The sequence below is a fragment of the Pan paniscus genome, chromosome 8 (assembly GCF_029289425.2).
Source record: "Pan paniscus chromosome 8, NHGRI_mPanPan1-v2.0_pri, whole genome shotgun sequence".
NCBI classification, from domain to species: Eukaryota; Metazoa; Chordata; class Mammalia; order Primates; family Hominidae; genus Pan; species Pan paniscus.
Window position 1 is genome coordinate 56,632,729 of NC_073257.2, and position 17,660 is coordinate 56,650,388.

General features: G+C 42.9%; 1 long non-coding RNA gene across 1 annotated transcript; it reads right to left on the reverse strand.

Moving 5' to 3' along the window:
* Positions 1–499: 499 nt before the first annotated feature.
* Positions 500–11,457, reverse strand: LOC130540529 (uncharacterized). Its single transcript, XR_008954515.1, has 3 exons — positions 11,381–11,457; positions 2,560–2,732; positions 500–956 (listed from the first exon to the last, which is right to left on the reverse strand). It is a non-coding gene; the product is annotated as an uncharacterized LOC130540529 (long non-coding RNA).
* Positions 11,458–17,660: the final 6,203 nt, after the last annotated feature.

Consider the following 17,660-nt stretch of genomic DNA (forward strand, 5'->3'; position numbering starts at 1 on the left):
ATGGGATGCAATCTCAAAGCAACTTTTATTGTCAGAGTGCTGATTTTTATTTTTTTCTGGTCCTGGATAAAAACTCAGCAGTCCTTAAGTTTTATTGAAAAGAAAATTTAGAAATTAGAAATTAGAAAAATATAGAAGCACAATACTAGGATAATGTGAGATTATGAAAGCACACAGGGACATTCATGCAGAAGCTGAATAGTGAAGAAGGACTGAGGGCAAAAGTGGAAACATTCTTCTTTCCAGGGCTGAGCCTCATGGTTTTGTGCAGCTGACATTAGGCCTGGCCTGAGTAAAAAAAGTAAGTCTTCATGGGCGTTTAGGTGTCTGCAACTTTAGTGTGGTATATCTACTTATTTTCCCCAAAATCAATTTGCAGACTTTTGGAGAGAATAATGATAAAATGAAAATAGCAAGGAAAAATAACACTTGTAAAAGATTAGGAACGAATTTGATGGCATATTACTGCCTTTTAAAATTAACGACAATTCTAAAGCTGGTATAAAATGGACTTTATTTAAATAAACCTGATCACATTGTAAATATCTTAAGAAGAAACAGTTTTCTTTGTATCATACTGTAATGTTAGTTTGCATGAAAAGCTCTGTGGTGCAGTGGCAAACAGGGCTAAGGATGTTTGCTGATGTCGCAGTGGAAGTATTAGGTATTGCATTGTAAGTAAAACATACACAGTAAAAGTTCACATGTCTGTAAACTATCCCCATATTATTCTAAATTTCATGGATTTTCAGTCTGAACTAGAAATCCACAGGAATCCTATCACTTGTAAACCTGGAGCTCACTCCTGTCTTCACCCTGTCTGGCTGGTGTTTCATCTCAGAGAGTGATGTGGCTTTAAGGCAGAGGGCTCCAAGCAGATGGGCTGGCTGAGATGTTCAGTTTATTTGCTTTTGACCATGGAAAGTTATATCCCCTTTCCAAACCTATATCTTCACCTGTAAAATAAGGATAAAAAAATAGCACCTATTTCAAAGAGTAACTGTAAGAGAGAAATGAAACAGTACACGTGATGTGCTTATTTGCATTGAGCCTAAAACTGAGGAGAGTTGATAAATGACACCTATTTCTATTTTTCCTCTTATGAGAGACTTTCATCAGAGTCTGAGTGAGCTGACTCAAACGACATTATAAAGCACCTGCTTTGTGCAAGACATGTGGGGATTTGGACCATCACAATGATTTCAAAAAAAACCAAAAAACAAAAAACAGAGAAATGGTAGAGGAGCAGCCGTTGGCACTTTAGGAGTGTGAAAAGCACAGCACACACATACAATGCATGCACCCACAGCCCATAAACATCCATACCCCCTCCCACGTGAATGCCAGAGCAGAGCGCTTGGCTCATCCACGTTCCCTGTGCTCCCCCCATTTTCCAGCCTCCCTCACAGTCAGGTCAGATGTTCCACCCAGTGGCCTGTGGGCGGCTGTGAGAAGGGTCACCTCCAGGTTGAGCAGGTGGGAGCCCACAAGCTTCCTTTGTCTTTGCTGCTTTGACCTGGGAGGCCATGGACCTGGGTCACATAGAGCAAGGTGAAGGAGGCTGCCTGACTCAAATTGAATATTGTGTGAGAAATAAACTTTTGTATATTGCGATGGTGATACAGGGGTTGGTTTTAAGAGCTAGTTGAGTGTCAGTCATTCTGCGATGTTCATCAATTACCTAAAAGGTTTCAGCTCTTGAATGACCACTGAGTGAGAGAACAATATCCAACAGCTGCAAAAGCAGACAGCTCAGATAGGGTTTCAATAAATGATGCACCCATTAAGAGGCACCGCTGGAAAGACCATCCTGACAGTGAGCTCTTACAGCATCCACCCAGCCTGTATTTGGAGAAACCATCTTTTCCTTCCCACAGTGGCTTATGCCATGTTGGAGACCCTCGGAAACTGGATTCTTCCCTTATCGCCTTCTGGCCCTCCTGATGATTGAGCCTCATGACCCCCAAATCCAGACGTCCAGAACATGAGATGTGGCTTCTTGGCAGGAGGTAGTGAGGGATGTGCGAAAGATTCAGATGAGTCCCAGCCACAGGCAGAGGCTGTGACAAGGCAGCTGGGGATGGGCAGGACTGTTGCCGGACCGTCTACACAAGCCCATTGGAAAATAGCAACTTGTGGCGTTTAGGCTGTGAACAGGATCAAAGGGGGTCAAAGTCTCCTAATGGCAACTGGGAACAGGGAAGAGCTAAGAGGCTGGCAATTACAACATGGGCAAAGTGCAGGTCCACTCAAAACAGTAGCCAGCAGGTAGCCGTGTCTGCTGTGTGCTAAGCGTCTTACCTACATGATCTGTTTTGATCATTCTGATAACCTTATGAAGTAGGATTGATTACCTGTTAATGATGAAAAAACATTGAGGTTCAAAGATGGTAAGCAATTTGCCCAAGAATTACAGAATGATTAAATCTTGGAGCCAGATTCAAGATGAAATTCCTCAGACTCAAAAGCACTTACTCTCTTCACTTGAGCTCATTGCATCCCAAGAAGGAAAAGACATGAAACAAAATGGATGGCTTAAGAAGCCGGCATGGCCATTACCTGTGTGACTTGGCAGGACATCATGTTGGGATTTCAGAAGGAGGCCAGTAGGAAGAGGAAGCTGGAAGTAGATGTGGCAGAAGCAGCAGGATCCAGGCCAGGGTCGCTTTCGAAGGTGAAATCTATTCTGCTAGTCTGGGCAATGGTAGCAGTTTCCAGTACCTGCAGGTGGACTACGAGGCAGTGAAGTGACATTCTCGTTCCACCTGATCTGTTTAGCACCTTGCTGGATGTATAGGGCAGAGTCTCACCTCCTGAGAAGGGGTCTGGGCAGGACTGCACAGGGCATCATGCCTTCCACCTGGACCTCTGGGCAGGGCTCCAGGCTCTGCGGGTGGACTGGATGCAATTCGGAACATGGAGACAGACATGTTGCCTTCCGACTAGGGAGACCTGGCAGAGCTTAGGGGACCCTGACAGTGCAGAGACTGTGAAGGAGTCTAGGCTCGTCTTGGGCTGCATGGCCCCCCTGAGCAGCAGCAGGGACTGCTCTCTGGATGGCAGGGCTAAGCCTGCAGATTCTGGGGCTGCTGAGTGCCTACAGCCTAGGGTTGCGGAGAAAGTAGCACCTGACACCGGTTCAGAGGAGACAACCTGCCACTCTCTGAGTTACAGGCTGCATTTCACTTCACTTGAGGGTCCGATTCTGGATGGAATATAGGGCCATTAGAGGCGAGGACTGAGGGTCGGGAAGGCTGGAAGATTTGTTGGAAGGTCAGTGATGTGGCTGTTGACATGCATGAAAATGAAGATGATGAACCAGGTACCTGACATCCGGCAGTTTATAGACAGCAGATCCCTAAAAGGGTGGGGCAGGAGGCAAGGTAGCTGTCCCTCGATACCTACAAGCTGTGAACAGAGTCCCCAGGACCCGTCCCTCTCTTGGGAACCACAAGCTGATGACTCTTTGGCTCCCACTGGTTTTGCTTGGCTTGCACAGGGTTAAAAGCTGAATTTAAATGTCCTGGGTGGGGCCTGTGTTTTCCAGGCCCACCAGTCCCATCCGATACCCAGACACCTTTACTCAGGTGCGCCACCTGCCTGGGTTGTGGGTGTCTGGGAACTGTCACGGGAGTGCCGCCAGCCCGGTTTTGTTGTCCCTTGCAGAGGCGGTGGTCCAGCCTCAGACTCTTAGCTGCAGGACTGACAGTGAAGTGAGAGCATGCCTTGCCCTTCCCTGCCTCCCCTCTGCAAGCTGTTTCCCCAGGACAGGACCCAGAAATGCTCCCCCAGCAGCCCCACCACCATCCTGCTCAATCTGGAAAGGGAGAGCAGAGAGGAAAAGAGGAGAGAGTTTGTGGAGAAACAGGGTGAGACAACGATTGGAAGTGGGCAGGGAAGACCAAGGGAAAGATATGGCCTTCTCCTGGGAGTCCAGAAGTGATTCTGTTATGTCTGGGAGCTCCCAGACATGTATTTTCCAGGTCCTGGGATTTTAGTTACAAAGTTCTGCATGACCTGTGAGTGAGGTGGGCTGGTAGCACAGGGCTAGGAGTGATGGTTCACACACGATTCTTCAAGGGGCTGGTAGAGGGGCGCCTCCGAGAGGGGGAGCTTCAGGGCCAGGGAAATACGAAGACCCGAGCAGAGCTGAATGAGTTAGAACAGGGGGAGGTTGTTCTTCTTCACTGCCCAGCCTGCCCCCATCCCAGCTGCCGGCACACGAGCTACTGAGACCCAGGCGTGTGGCCAGTCCACAGGAGGTGGGCTGTGAGTGTGAAATGCACGGCAGACACACACGAGCTCAAAGACCTGGCCTGAAGAGAAGAAAGCAACCGATCCCATTAATAAGTTATGTGAAGGTTACATGCTGAACTGATAATATTTTGGATGTATTAAGTTAAATAAATTATATTACATGATTTTACTAGTTTCTCTTTACTGTTTTTTTTTTTTTTTTTTTTTTTTTTAGTGTGGCTCCTAGAACATTTGAAACTATGTATGTGCTTTATATCACACTCTATTGGACAATACTAATCTAGGCTCTTCTTAAAGCTCCAGGAGCAAAATATACAAACACAGAAGAAAACACACACGTGCACGTGGACACACACACACACACACACACACACACTCTAGAGGGTTTCAGGCAGCTCCAGCAGCTGGAAGACAAGACTGCTCGAGATAAGTCTGTTGAAACTGTGATAAATTAAAAAATAACGCAGACCACCCCCGGCCCTTGGGGAGCTCCTGCTAGTGCTCAGTCCCCATTGCGCCAGCGCCTGACTCCTCTTTTCCTGCCCTCGCCTCCAGCCCAGTTCAGGCTGCTTCCCACTTTCTGAATGCCACCACAGACTCAGGGTGTCAGATGTGCTGGGGGAAAACAAGCGCTTACATTTCAGAAATAAGAAATCTTCTTCTCAGGCTTTGGGGTTAATGGTATGAGAGTTTCTGCATTCCAGCTGCTGTGCTGGGTCTCTGGCAGGCCAGCTGTTCTCTGCTCCAATGGAAAACATAACTAAGTAGTCATTTCAGTGTGTAAAAAGTTCAGCAGAATTGTTGGAGCTATCACCATAAATCAGAAATGACTTTCTTTAGGGACTCGATTGCCACTTGATTTAGCATTTCCTGGCACCTTGCCTATCATAGAATGAAGCCATGATTGCTTCCTATACAGAATGTTATCTGTAAAACATCTCACCAGAAGCCCACAGAACGCTGACCAGCCTGCAAGTTTTGATAATCTATGGCTGGCCTTGGTATTGAGAATAAATTTGACAATGGGACCCATTGTTAAATTAGACAATATATTTCATGGAACAGCTTCCAAATGAAAATGGGGTTCATACAGTTTTTTACATATCATTTGTTCCAGAAAAAGGAAAAATGGACTCTGTTCAAGGGAGAAAATTCAGCGAAATATTCATACTGTGAAATCTGAGAAATTATCCTAAGCAAACTACATGCTGACATGCTTTGTTACTGTATGAATGGGGAAATGTGAATCGGTTGAGGGAAGGGTAGGGTGACAGCCGCATGATGGAAATGTCGAGAGTTCCCTTAGCTTAGTTCCTTACATGTAAAGAAGGAACAATGTAGTTGGGAAGGATCACGGGGAAGGTCTAGAAGACTCTCTCCAATGCCCTGTAGCTTTTCCTGGCATGTGCGCTGTCCGGAAGAGAGGCCCAGAGGGGAAGAGGGAGGCTGTAAGATTTGTAGGTAGAGATTCTGCCTTTCACAAAGCCAGGGAGGCACTAACCCCAGCTGACACTTGTCATGGGCTGTGAGCCATGAACAGGCCAAGAACAGGGGTGACCCTCGCTGGCGCTCAGCAGAGAACAAGGGCACTTCCAGGAAACTCCCAGTGGCTTCCAAACTGAGAAAAGAACCAAGGGCAGAGACGCTCCACGCAGGCCATCTCAGAACGGCTTGCTTCCTGGCTCCCGGGGCTGCTGAATCAGCATAGAGAACTGAGAACTCGGTCTTCTTCCCTGCCCCTTCCCTTGGGTCGGAATAACTCAGACCGGGATCCCCACTAATGGTTCTGGACAAACATTGCACTCCCTCTGTAATGTCGAGCACACAGATGAAAATCACCAGGACAATGAGAAGATAGCACAGTTCAAAAGGAGGAAGCACTCTGAGGAATCAGGGGAAATATTTTCCTATAAAATATAGTTTCTGAAAGAGATGGGAAAATTTTGAGAACACTTCTGATCTGTGTTTCCAATAAACTTCAAATGAGCATTTCTTCTATGAAATTCGAGTAGAGAACCATAAAGAAAAAAAGCAAACAGGGTAGGGAAGGCTGTGAGATGATTTAAAAAATGTTCATTTCAGAAATGGAAACGGGGAAGGGGAGAGCAAAATGGACCTTTCAGTAAAAAAGGTTTTATAAGAGAGAAGTCAAATTTGACATCACAGAAGTCAGAGGAAGAGGATAAGAGAAGGTTAATTAGAGAAAATATAGGAAAAGCATGGGCTGAGATATATTTAATTTATAAATATTAGGCATTCCAGAGAAAGAACCTCCAAAAGTGGAGCTATCATTAAAGAACTATTTGGTGGAAATTTTCCCAAGTTAAAGAAAGACTTTTCAGAAATCTAGACAAAATAATGAAGGGCTTTTTTTTGCCTAGACTTACCCTGATAATTTATTTTAATTTCAAGAAAAAGCCCCTACAAATTCAGTGAGGGTCAAGGCGATAAAACTTGGTTCCTGTTTCTTTGTAACACGAAGACAATGATCATCAGTTGCAGAAATGTGACCAAGAAAAGTATGGTGACCCACATGGGGTTTCCAGATAAAATGCAGGATGCCCAGGCACTATTGGGGGCATTCTTATACCAGAAGCATTATTTCATGTTTATCTGAAATTTAAATTGAAGTGTCTGTCCTGCATTCTCCCATTTTGGCTCCCCTAGCTGCCATGCAGACATTGAGATCCCAGTGCAGAAGAGCTGCGTTCTCTTGTGAACTTGAGAAGTTCAGACCCCATGTGAGGGTCTGGACAGACAACAGCCACAAAAAAATGCAAACAAGAAACATCTTAGTGAGTCATTTTTAAGCCAACTGAGTGAGGAATCAAAATATCAAATCCAAAAATGGATAATTCATGATATAAAATACTAATAAAAATAAACAACCTCTTCCCCCAAAACAAACATAAACTATGGAACAAAATTAATGTAATTCTCAATAGGACATTAAAACACAACAAGAATGCCAAAAATAATTTCCAAAAGAGGACACATGGTTAAAAATATTAATTAAGTAATAGTTATCTAGTTCAAATAACCTACTGTATCACTAAAAATTGGGAATTGAATGGCCAGAAGACAAGATGTAAAAGTGGAGTATATTCCTCATATCACACAGAGAAGGATCAATTTATATTGTCTTTTTTTTTTTTTCCTGAAGAGGGGTCTTGCTCTGTTGCCCAAACTGAAGTGCAGTGGTGCAATCACAGCTTACTGTAACTTTGAACTCCTGGGCTCAAGTGATCCTCCTGCCTCAGCCTCCCAAAGCACTGGGATTGCAAGTGTGAGCCACTATGCCAGGCCTATTTTTGATAATGAAAATTAGAGAAAGTAGATTCCAGTGCATACTTATTAAATGTCATTACTAACAGAATGAAAATAGTAGATGTGAGTTCCAAATCACAAGGGAAAAGTCAGGTTAAAAAAGTAACCTCAATATAAAAGGTGTATTAAAAATGACCATAAAACAAAATAGCAGAAATAAAATTAAGCATATAAATCATGTTAATAAAATGATCAGGATGAACTCTTATTTTGAATCACAGACTCACATTTGGTTAAGAGTAAAATCTAAATACTGCATTAGTGTACCCAGTTAATCCAAAAATATTAAAAATAAGGCAATGGGCAATGATATAGTGAATGAATCCAAACAAAAAGAGACAGGAGTGTGAATATGAACAGGAGACAAGGTGGAACTCAAGGCCAAAACAGCTAAAAGAAAAAATCCACAATGAAAGAATGACAATTTTGCACACTTCTGTGGTGATTAAAAAAAAGCATCAAATGTAATTAACAAAAGTTTTAGCAATACAAAAGAAAATAAGGGAAGCACCGTTGTTGTAGTAATGTTAACAAACTTGTGTTGCAAGAAATCACGTGGACAACAACCAATAAGGGAGTAGAGGATTCAAACCATGTCACGTATTTGTATTGCACAAATGGATAATGTATTTTTCCAAATATACTTAGAATATTGATCTACAAATTGATCATAAAAACATCTTAACACATTTCCCAATTACCAGTTAAAATTTGCACTAGTGCCTAGTTTTTGGTTGTGTCATAAAACACCCAGTGCTGTTGGGGGATCCTCACAATGATGGCTATTGTTATCATAAAATATTGACTGAGAGCCTGCAACGCACATGTGCCCCTGCAGGGTGGCATAGACGGCGAGCCCAGGGAGGCCACTGACATGCATTCAAGAGAAAAGAAAAGAAGCCAGGTTTTGGTCAGTTGTGAATATACCATCTCCTGACTCCCAAGCATTGGTTCATCATCCAGCTGGCAATTGTTGAGCCTCAGCCAATGGTGGAACCAAAATCTAGTGTCTCTGGAGTAATTTCCATTTCCAACAGAAGGAGAGTGACTTTCACTGACTCTTACTCTCCATTTGGATTTCAGGCATAAGTGCTTCATGGTGGAGTGAGAATGGCTTGCCCTGGAAGGGTCATGTTTTAGAAGGAGTGATATTCATTGTGAAGTCTAAACTGTTCTGGAAACATAAGCTTTGAAACCCAGGTAGGCAGGTTTCATTTTAAGCAATATTGCAGGATCACAGGATAATTATTGGTTTATAAGGTGATTCTTCACTGTACAAAGTATCTTAAATACTAAACATGCTGATGTGTTGCAAATTTGATTAGGTTTTCACAAGACTTCTCTAGAATGCATTTATGTGTACCTATGAGGAAAAATTATTGACTCTTTTACCAGGGCTGCCAACAGGGTCTAAAATGAGACCACAAGGCTCTCCTTGACAGGAGTGGTGTGCTTAAAGACAAAGTCACCTGCAAGGTTAATAAATTATTTTTAATAAGTAGATAATGGAGAAAAAGCATGAAAATGTTTCCTTCAATATGTGGCATGGGCTCCATTCTAATGTGATTCGGCGGTGACTTTGTATTTTTAAGGAGCTGAACTCCTTGGCTATCCTCATCCAGGTTTGCAGAATTTGACCAAGAATGGTGTTGAACAGCTCCTCAGCCATAAGGCCCCTGAAGTTGTCAGAGCCCCACTTGTCCTGTCCTGGGTCACCCTGCTTGTCACAGAATGGTGTCCAGTTCACATACTCCCCGTCTATACCTAGTTCCATACATACACAATCTTATCGTGAGCTCCTTTTAATTTAAACACTTACATCAGTTATTTACAGCTACATGATTTCATTCCACATGGTGGTGATATTTTTTTCTCCAAATATGGACTCATTGGATGGTCATAAATAAAGCAATCTGGGCGTAGGAAATGGAGTATCCTTCCCCCGGGGTCATTCCAGGGGAGGCAGGGAAGGAAGAGCTTCGCTATTTTGGGAAAGCTGGTGGACGCTTCGGCTCCGAGGCTGGCTGGGAGGGCCCATAGCTAGGCGGCAGCTGCCCTCAATCTCACAGCTTTAATGAAGGAGGGCTGCCGGATTTACATTGTTTAAACACTTAACGAAATTAGCTATGAAAAGAAGGATGGGAGGAGCCCTGGGTAGTGGGGGAATTTAAGCCTTCTGTCTTCACACACTTTACACACACACACACACACACACACACAGTGATTTTCCTAAGAAGCTGCCAGTAGGAACTGGCAAGAAATTATGTGCCTCTTTACAGCAAGATTAAAAGCAACAACAGTGACAAAAACGCCTGTTTTGGAAAGCTGTGCCTGGCAGGGGCTGGTCAGGACTTTGGCGCTCTGGGCCCATGGGCTGCGCTGATTTGGAGCCAGCTCTGGATCAGCAGGGTGAGCGGCTGGCCTAGGGTGGTGGATCTGAAACCTAAGGATGAGATCCCAGGGGCTTCAGTGCCAGGAATGGAAACACTGGGATGGAGGTGGGAGCTTGCAGGCCCAGCCTTCTGAGGCTCTTTCAAATTATTCCTGGTCTACTAGATTTTTAGTTTGGCTCTAGTTGGTTAGAACAGAATTATGTCTAAGAATGTTAAACATTGACTGTTTCTCAAGCTGGGGTGATCTCTAGTGGATGGCCACAGAGCTCTGTCATTGAACCTATTCTCTTCAACATTTTAATCAATGGGTTGAATGGCATCATGGAAGACATACTTACCTAACATTCTAGTAACAAATATAAAAGCGCATATGAAATAGAAAACAAAATCATGAGTGGAAATAAATGTGAAAAAATAGTAAATTGAGCTGAGATCAACAAGGTGAAGCTTGCAGGAGTAAATGGAAGATTCTAAAATTAGATTCCAGAAATCCATTTCATAAGCACAATATAGGAGAACCCTAGCTGGGTGGATACGACACATCAGAAAACCCTCTGTGGTTCTGGTTAAGTAAGGAAAAATCATTGACTCTCCTATCAGGGCTGCCAACAGGGTATAAAATGAAGAGACCATGTCTCTCCTTCACAGGAGTGGTGTGCTTAAAGACAAAGTCACCTGCAAGTTTAGTAGATTGCTTTTAATAAGAGAAAAAGCATGAAAATATTTCCCTCAATATGTAACATGGGCTCCATTCTAATCTGACTCCATGGTGACTTTGCAATTTTAAGGAACTAAGCTCAAGGCGAGCCCCACAGAGCCAGGACTTGCTCCCTTAAAAAGCCCCAGCAGATCTGGATTGCCTCTGAGGCGAGAGACGCCCCAGGCCATTGCTACAGCACTGCTAGTGCCATGGCTTTCTGAAGTAACAGGTGGACACTGTTTAGTCCTCTTTAAGAAGCAGGATTGACTCTTTCCCCTAAATGATGTCATGAAGCATCTTTAATGAACAGGATTTATTTCTCACAGTTCTGGGGGCTGAGAAGTTCCAGACCAAGGCACCAGCAGTTTAGTGCCTGGTGAGAGCCTGCTTCCGCATTCATAGACAGCACCTTCTCACTGTGGCCTCATATGGCAGGAAAAGCATGAGAGAGCTCTCTGGGATCTTTCAGGGCACTCATCTCATCACAGGTTGCCACTGTCATGATCTCATTTAAACCTAATTACTTCCCAAAGATCCCATCTGCAAATATCATCACACCGGGAGTTAGGTTTCAACATATGGATTCTGGGGGGACAAACAGTCCATGGCACTGTCCTGTAGCCCCTAAGTCAGCACCCTCTGCCCTGGGCGTTTCTCCTCCAAGGTCCACATCACCTGGCACACTTTATCACCATGAGCCTACCCTGTGTTTCCTGAGGATCTGCTACCTCCTTGGGTCATCATTGCCCCTCCTTGTCATTCTCCTCTGTTGGCTGTTTCAGAACGCAGAGGCCCATTATTACCATGGGGCTATTGTTACATCTTCCTGGCTGGTCTCTCCTCTTTCCCAGCATCTCCTGCTTCTCCCTCTGCTGGAATAATGACTTTGGTGGGTATGAATTTAATCACCCCAGCCCCACTTAGCATCTTTGGCTGACTCCCAGCTGCCCAAGGTTGCAGCCCAGGTTCTGATCCTGGCCTTTACCCACGTTTCCTGCCCTGACCCCATCTCTCTGTCTGTGCTCACCCTCCCAGCCCTCATTGCTTCCCCAGTACTGGTTCCTGCAAGCTGCTTGGTTGATGCTCCAGTTCCTCCTTTTTCTTCCTCTCTGCCTGGGGAACCTCTCGCATCTTTCAAGGTCAGGATGAGAGGTTCTGCCTCAGTATGTCACAGTACTTCTGCCTCCTTGAAAATTAATTGCTTTTTCTTGGGATTCTAAAGGTTTCTTGGCCATTTCTCTGTAGAAACAAATCCTGAATTTGAGTTCCAATTCTGTCCCATACTTGCTGGTGACTCTGGGCAAGTCCTGACAGGCCCTGGGGAACTTGGCCTGTTAGAATCCCAGTGTCTTTTTGTAGAAAGTCAGAATAGTAGTGGTTACCTCTGTGCTGTGGACGGAATTGTGTTCCCCCAATTCATATGTGAAGTTCTTACCCCTAGTGTGATAGTATTTGGAGATGAGGCCTTTGGGGAGGTGATTAGATTTAGGTGAAGGACTTGAGGGTGGATCCTCATGATGGGGTTAGTGTCCTTATATGAAGAGACACCAGAGAGCTTGCTCACTCTGCCATGTGAACACATAGCACATAGGCAACTGTCTACAAGCTAAGGAGAGAAGTCTTACTGGGAACCAACCCTGCTGGAACCTTGATTTTAGACTTTCAGTCTCCAGAACCATGAGAAAACAAATCACACTTGTTGAAGCAACCCAGTCTGTGATATTTTGTTATGGCAGCCTGAGTTGCTAAGACACTTGGCAATTGTCATGAGGTTTAAATATGATTCCATAAGCTGTACTCTGTGGGATGACCCTGGCAATCCATAACCCACACACCAATGGAACTGGCACATACTGGGGGTCTCAAGTTATTACTGCTGTTATTCTCATTATTATTTTAGGCAATTGCATGAATCTATTTTCTCTCCTATCTTGCTAGCTCTTTGAAGATAGGACCTAGTCTTATCCATTTTTCTATAACCCAGAACTACTCTAGAGTTTGGCACATAATAGTTGCCTAATGAATATCTGCTACATGAATAAATAAGCTTATATTTTAATATAATATGCTGTTCATTACAGAAAGGTCATCAACGTAATGAAGTAGCTTACAGGTAGTACAAATAATGAGCAATAATTAATTATGTGCTTTGGGCCACTTTTCATGCAGTACTGAATTCTCACAGGAAGTCTCAGATGAAGACACTGCTAACTCCACTTTCAGAGAGAAACACTGAGGCTCGGAGCTAAACTAACTTGCCTCAGAGCCCACATCCTGGACTTGAGCCTCAGGGTGTTGCACGCCAAAGCCTGTCCTCTTCACCCCAGCTTCCTGGGCATTGGAGCGGATCCATAGTGTTAGATATGCAGTGGGAATGGCCCCCATTCCAAGCCACTTCCTGACCTGATGGCAGCACCCTGCTAGTCCTCACATGGAGCCCTGGAGAAGCCGGGTTCCTTAACCCAGATTTGAATCAATAGCCTCACACCTGGTATGCACATCCAGGCCAAGTGTGGCTGAATGGGGAGCATCTGTTCTGGAGACGGCCACCCTCATGGGCTCCTCTGCTTCCTGTCCCTTCGGGCACTGATTTATGGCACACAGCAGGGAAGGGCCTGAGCTTGAGCCCTGACCATCGTTATCATCACCATCCTCATTCCAGTGCAGTGAAGAACATTCTGAAGGTAGAGGTGAAGGTCTTCTTTCTGAATGAAGCTCCTTGCATGATTCAGGGATCTTCCTCTTGAAGGCACCAATCATTTTGACTTTAATGCATGCACTCTGACTTACCTGTGGTGATCTCTCCTGGAAATACATGGAAAAATGAAAAATAGGCTAACTTGGGAGATTTCTTAAATACCAGTTTGTATGGCTGTGTTAACCTGAATGATTAAATATAGAATTGTTTTTTAAGTTACACATTGTGGGTTTGTGTTTTCCTCATTAATATCAATCGGTTCATTTATTTCTGCTTGCTCTGAAGCCACAGAGTTCAACAGAACTGCCTGTGTGTTTGCTGCATCTACTAAACTGCCATGATCTTACTGAATATATTTCTTAATATCCTTTTTATGTATGTCATTTTTGTTAAGTTCTTGAACCAGAACTGAAAAAAAGATTAAAACGTTATCTATTTACAAAACTTTTTTTGATGTTTTGGTAACAAAACAATTTTGCACTTAAAGTTCCCACTTCAGATGTTATTCTTTCTATTTTTTTTATTTTTTATTATACTTTAAGTTCTAGGGCACATGTGCACAGTGTGCAGGATTGTTACATATGTACACATGTGCCATGTTGGTTTGGTGCACCCATTAACTTGTCATTTACATTAGGTATTTCTCCTAAGCTATCCCTCCCCCATACTCTACCCCATGACAGGCCCCTGTGTGTGATGTTCCCCGCCCTGTGTCCAAGTGTTCTCATTGTTCAATTCACACCTATGAGTGAGAACATGCAGTGTTTTGTTTTCTGTTCTTGCAATAGTTTGCTCAGAATGATGGTTTCCAGCTTCATCCGTGTCGCTACAAAGGACATGAACTCATCATTTTTTATGGCTGCATAGTATTCCCTGGTGTATATGTGTCACATTTTCTTAACCCAGTCTATCACTGATGGACATTTGGGTTGGTTCCAAGTCTTTGCTATTGTGAATAGTGCCACAATAAACATACGTGTGCATGTGTCTTTATAGCAGCATGATTTGTAATCCTTTGGGTATATACCCAGGAATGGGATTGCTAGGTCAAATGATATTTCTAGTTCTAGGTCCTTGAGGAATCGCCACACTGTCTTCCACAATGGTTGAACTAGTTTACACTCCCACCAACAGTGTAAAAGTGTTCCTATTTCTCCACATCCTCTTCAGCACCTGTTGTTTTCTGACTTTTTAATGATCGCCATTCTAACTGGTGTGAGATGGTATCTTATCGTGGTTTTGATTTGCATTTCTATGATGACCTGTGATGATGAGCATTTTTTCATGTGTCTGTTGGCTGCATAAATGTCTTCTTTTGAAACGTGTCTGTTCATATCCTTTGCCCACTTTTTCATGGAGTTGTTCGATTTTTTCTTGTAAATTTATTTAAGTTCTTTGTAGATTCTGGATATTAGCCCTTTGTCAGATGGGTAGAATGAAAAAATTTTCTCCCATTCTGTAGGTTGCCTGTTCACTCTGATGGTGGTTTCTTTTGCTGTGCAGAAGCTCTTTAGTTTAACTAGATCCCATTTGCCTATTTTGGCTTTTATTGCCATTGCTTTTGGTGTTTTAGTCATGAAGTCCTTGCCCATGCCTATGTCCTGAATGGTATTGCCTAGGTTTTCTTCTAGGGCTTTTATGGTTTTAGGTCTAACATTTAAGTCTTTAATCCATATTGGATTAATTTTTGTATAAGATGTAAGGAAGGGATCCAGTTTCAGCTTTCTACATATGGCTAGCCAGTTTTCCCAGTGCCATTTATTAAACAGGGAATCCTTTCCCATTTCTTGTTCTTGTCAGGTCTGTTAAAGATCAGATGGCTGTAGATGTGTGGTGTTATTTCTGGGGCCTCTGTTCTGTTCCATTGGTCTGTATCTCTGTTTTGGTACCAGTACCATGCTGTTTTGGTTACTGTAGCCTTGTAGTACAGTTTGAAGTCAGGTAGCGTGATGCCTCCAGCTTTGTTCTTTTTGCTTAAGATTGTCTTGGCAATGTGGGCTCTTTTTTTAGTTCCATATGAGCTTTAAAGTAGTTTTTTCCAATTCTGTGAAGAAAGTCATTGGTAGCTTGATGGGGATGGCATTGAATCTATAAATTACCTTGGGCAGTATGGCCATTTTCACAATATTGATTCTTCCTATCTATGAGCATGGAATGTTCTTCCATTTGTTTGTGTCCTCTTTTATTTCACCGAGCAGTGGTTTGTAGTTCTCCTTGAAGAGGTCCCTCACATCCCTTGTAAGTTGGATTCCTAGGTATTCTCTCTGAAGCAATTGAAAATGGGAGTTCACTCATGATTTGGCTCTCTGTTTGTCTGTTGTTGGTGTATAAGAATGCTTGTGATTTTTGCACATTGATTTTTGTATCCTGAGGCTTTGCTGAAGTTACTTATCAGCTTAAGGAGATTTTGGGCTGAGATGATGGGGTTTTCTAAATACACAATTATGTCATCTGCAAACAGGGACAATTTGACTTCCTCTTTTCCTATTTGAATACACTTTCTTTCTTTCTCTTGCCTGATTGCCCTGGCCAGAACTTCCAACGCTATGTTGAATAGGAGTGGTGAGAGAGGGCATCCCTGTCTTGTGCCAGTTTTCAAAGATAATGCTTCCAGTATTTGCCCATTCAGTATGATACTGGCTGTGGGTTTGTCATAAATAGCTCTTATTATTTTGAGATACGTTCCATCAATGCTTAGTTTATTGAGAGTTTTCAGCATGAAGGGCTGCATCTATTGAGATAATCATGTGGTTTTTGTCTTTGGTTCTGTTTATATGCTGGATTACGTTTATTGATTTGCATATGTTGAACCAGCCTTGCATCCCAGGGATGAAGCCCACTTGATCATGGTGGATAAGCTTTTTGATGTGCTGCTGGATTCGGTTTGCCAGTATTTCATTGAGGATTTTTGCATCAATGTTCATCAGAGATATTGGTCTAAAATTCTCTTTTTTGGTTGTGTCTCTGCCAGGCTTTGGTATCAGAATGATGCTGACCTCATAAAATGAGTTAGGGAGGATTCCCTCTTTTTCTATTGATTGGAATAGTTTCAGAAGGAATGGTACCAGCTTCTCCTTGTACCTCTGGTAGAATTTGGCTGTGAATCTGCCTGGTCCTGGACTTTTTTTGGTTGGTAGGCTATTAATTATTGCCTCAGTTTGAGAGCCTGTTATTGGTCTATTCAGCAATTCAGCTTCTTCCTGGTTTAGTCTTGGGAGGGTTTATGTGTCCAGGAATTTATCCATTTCTTCTAGATTTTCTAGTTTATGTGTTTAGAGGTGTTTATAGTATTCTCTGATGGTAGTTTGTATTTCTGTGGGATCGGTGGTGATATCCCCTTTATCATTTTTTATGGTGTCTATTTGATTCTTCTCTCTTCTTTATTAGTCTTGCTAATGGTCTATCAGTTTTGTTGATCTTTTAAAAAAACCAGCTCCTGCATTTATTGATTTTTTGAAGGGTTTTTTTGTATCTCTGTCTCCTTCAGTTCTGTTCTGATCTTAGTTATTTCTTGCCTTCTGCTAGCTTTTGAATGTGTTTGCTCTTGCTTTTTTAGGTCTTTTAATTGTGATGTTAGGGTGTCAATTTTAGTTCTTTCCTGCTTTCTCTTGTGGGCATTTAGTGCTATAAATTTCCCTCTGCACACTGCTTTAAATGTTTCCCAGAGATTCTGGTATGTTGTGTCTTTGTTCTCTTTGGTTTCAAAGAACATCTTTATTTCTGCCTTCATTTCATTATTCACCCAGTAGTCATTCAGGAGCAGGTGGTTCAGTTTCCATGTAGTTGAGCGGTTTTGAGTGAGTTTCTTAATCCTGAGTTCTAGTTTGATTGCACTGTGGTCTGAGAGACAGTTTGTTGTGATTTCTGTTCTTTTACATTTGCTGAGGAGTGCTTTACTTCCAAATATATGGTCAATTTTGGAATAAGTGTGATGTGGTGCTGGAAAGAATGTATATTCTGTTGATTTGGGGTGTAGAGTTCTGTAGATGTCTATTAGGTTTGCTTGGTGCAGAGCTGAGTTCAAGTCCTGGATATCCTTGTTAACCTTCTGTCTCGATCTCTCTAATATTGACAGTGGGGTGTTAAAGTCTCCCATTATTACTGTTTGGGAGTCTAAGCCTCTTTGTAGGTCTCTAAGGACTTGCTTTATGAATCTGGGTGCTCCTGTATTGGGTGCATATATATTTAGGATAGTTAGCTCTTCTTGTTGAATTGATCCCTTTACCATTATGCAATGGCCTTCTTTGTCTCTTTTGATCTTTGTTGGTTTAAAGTCTGTTTTATC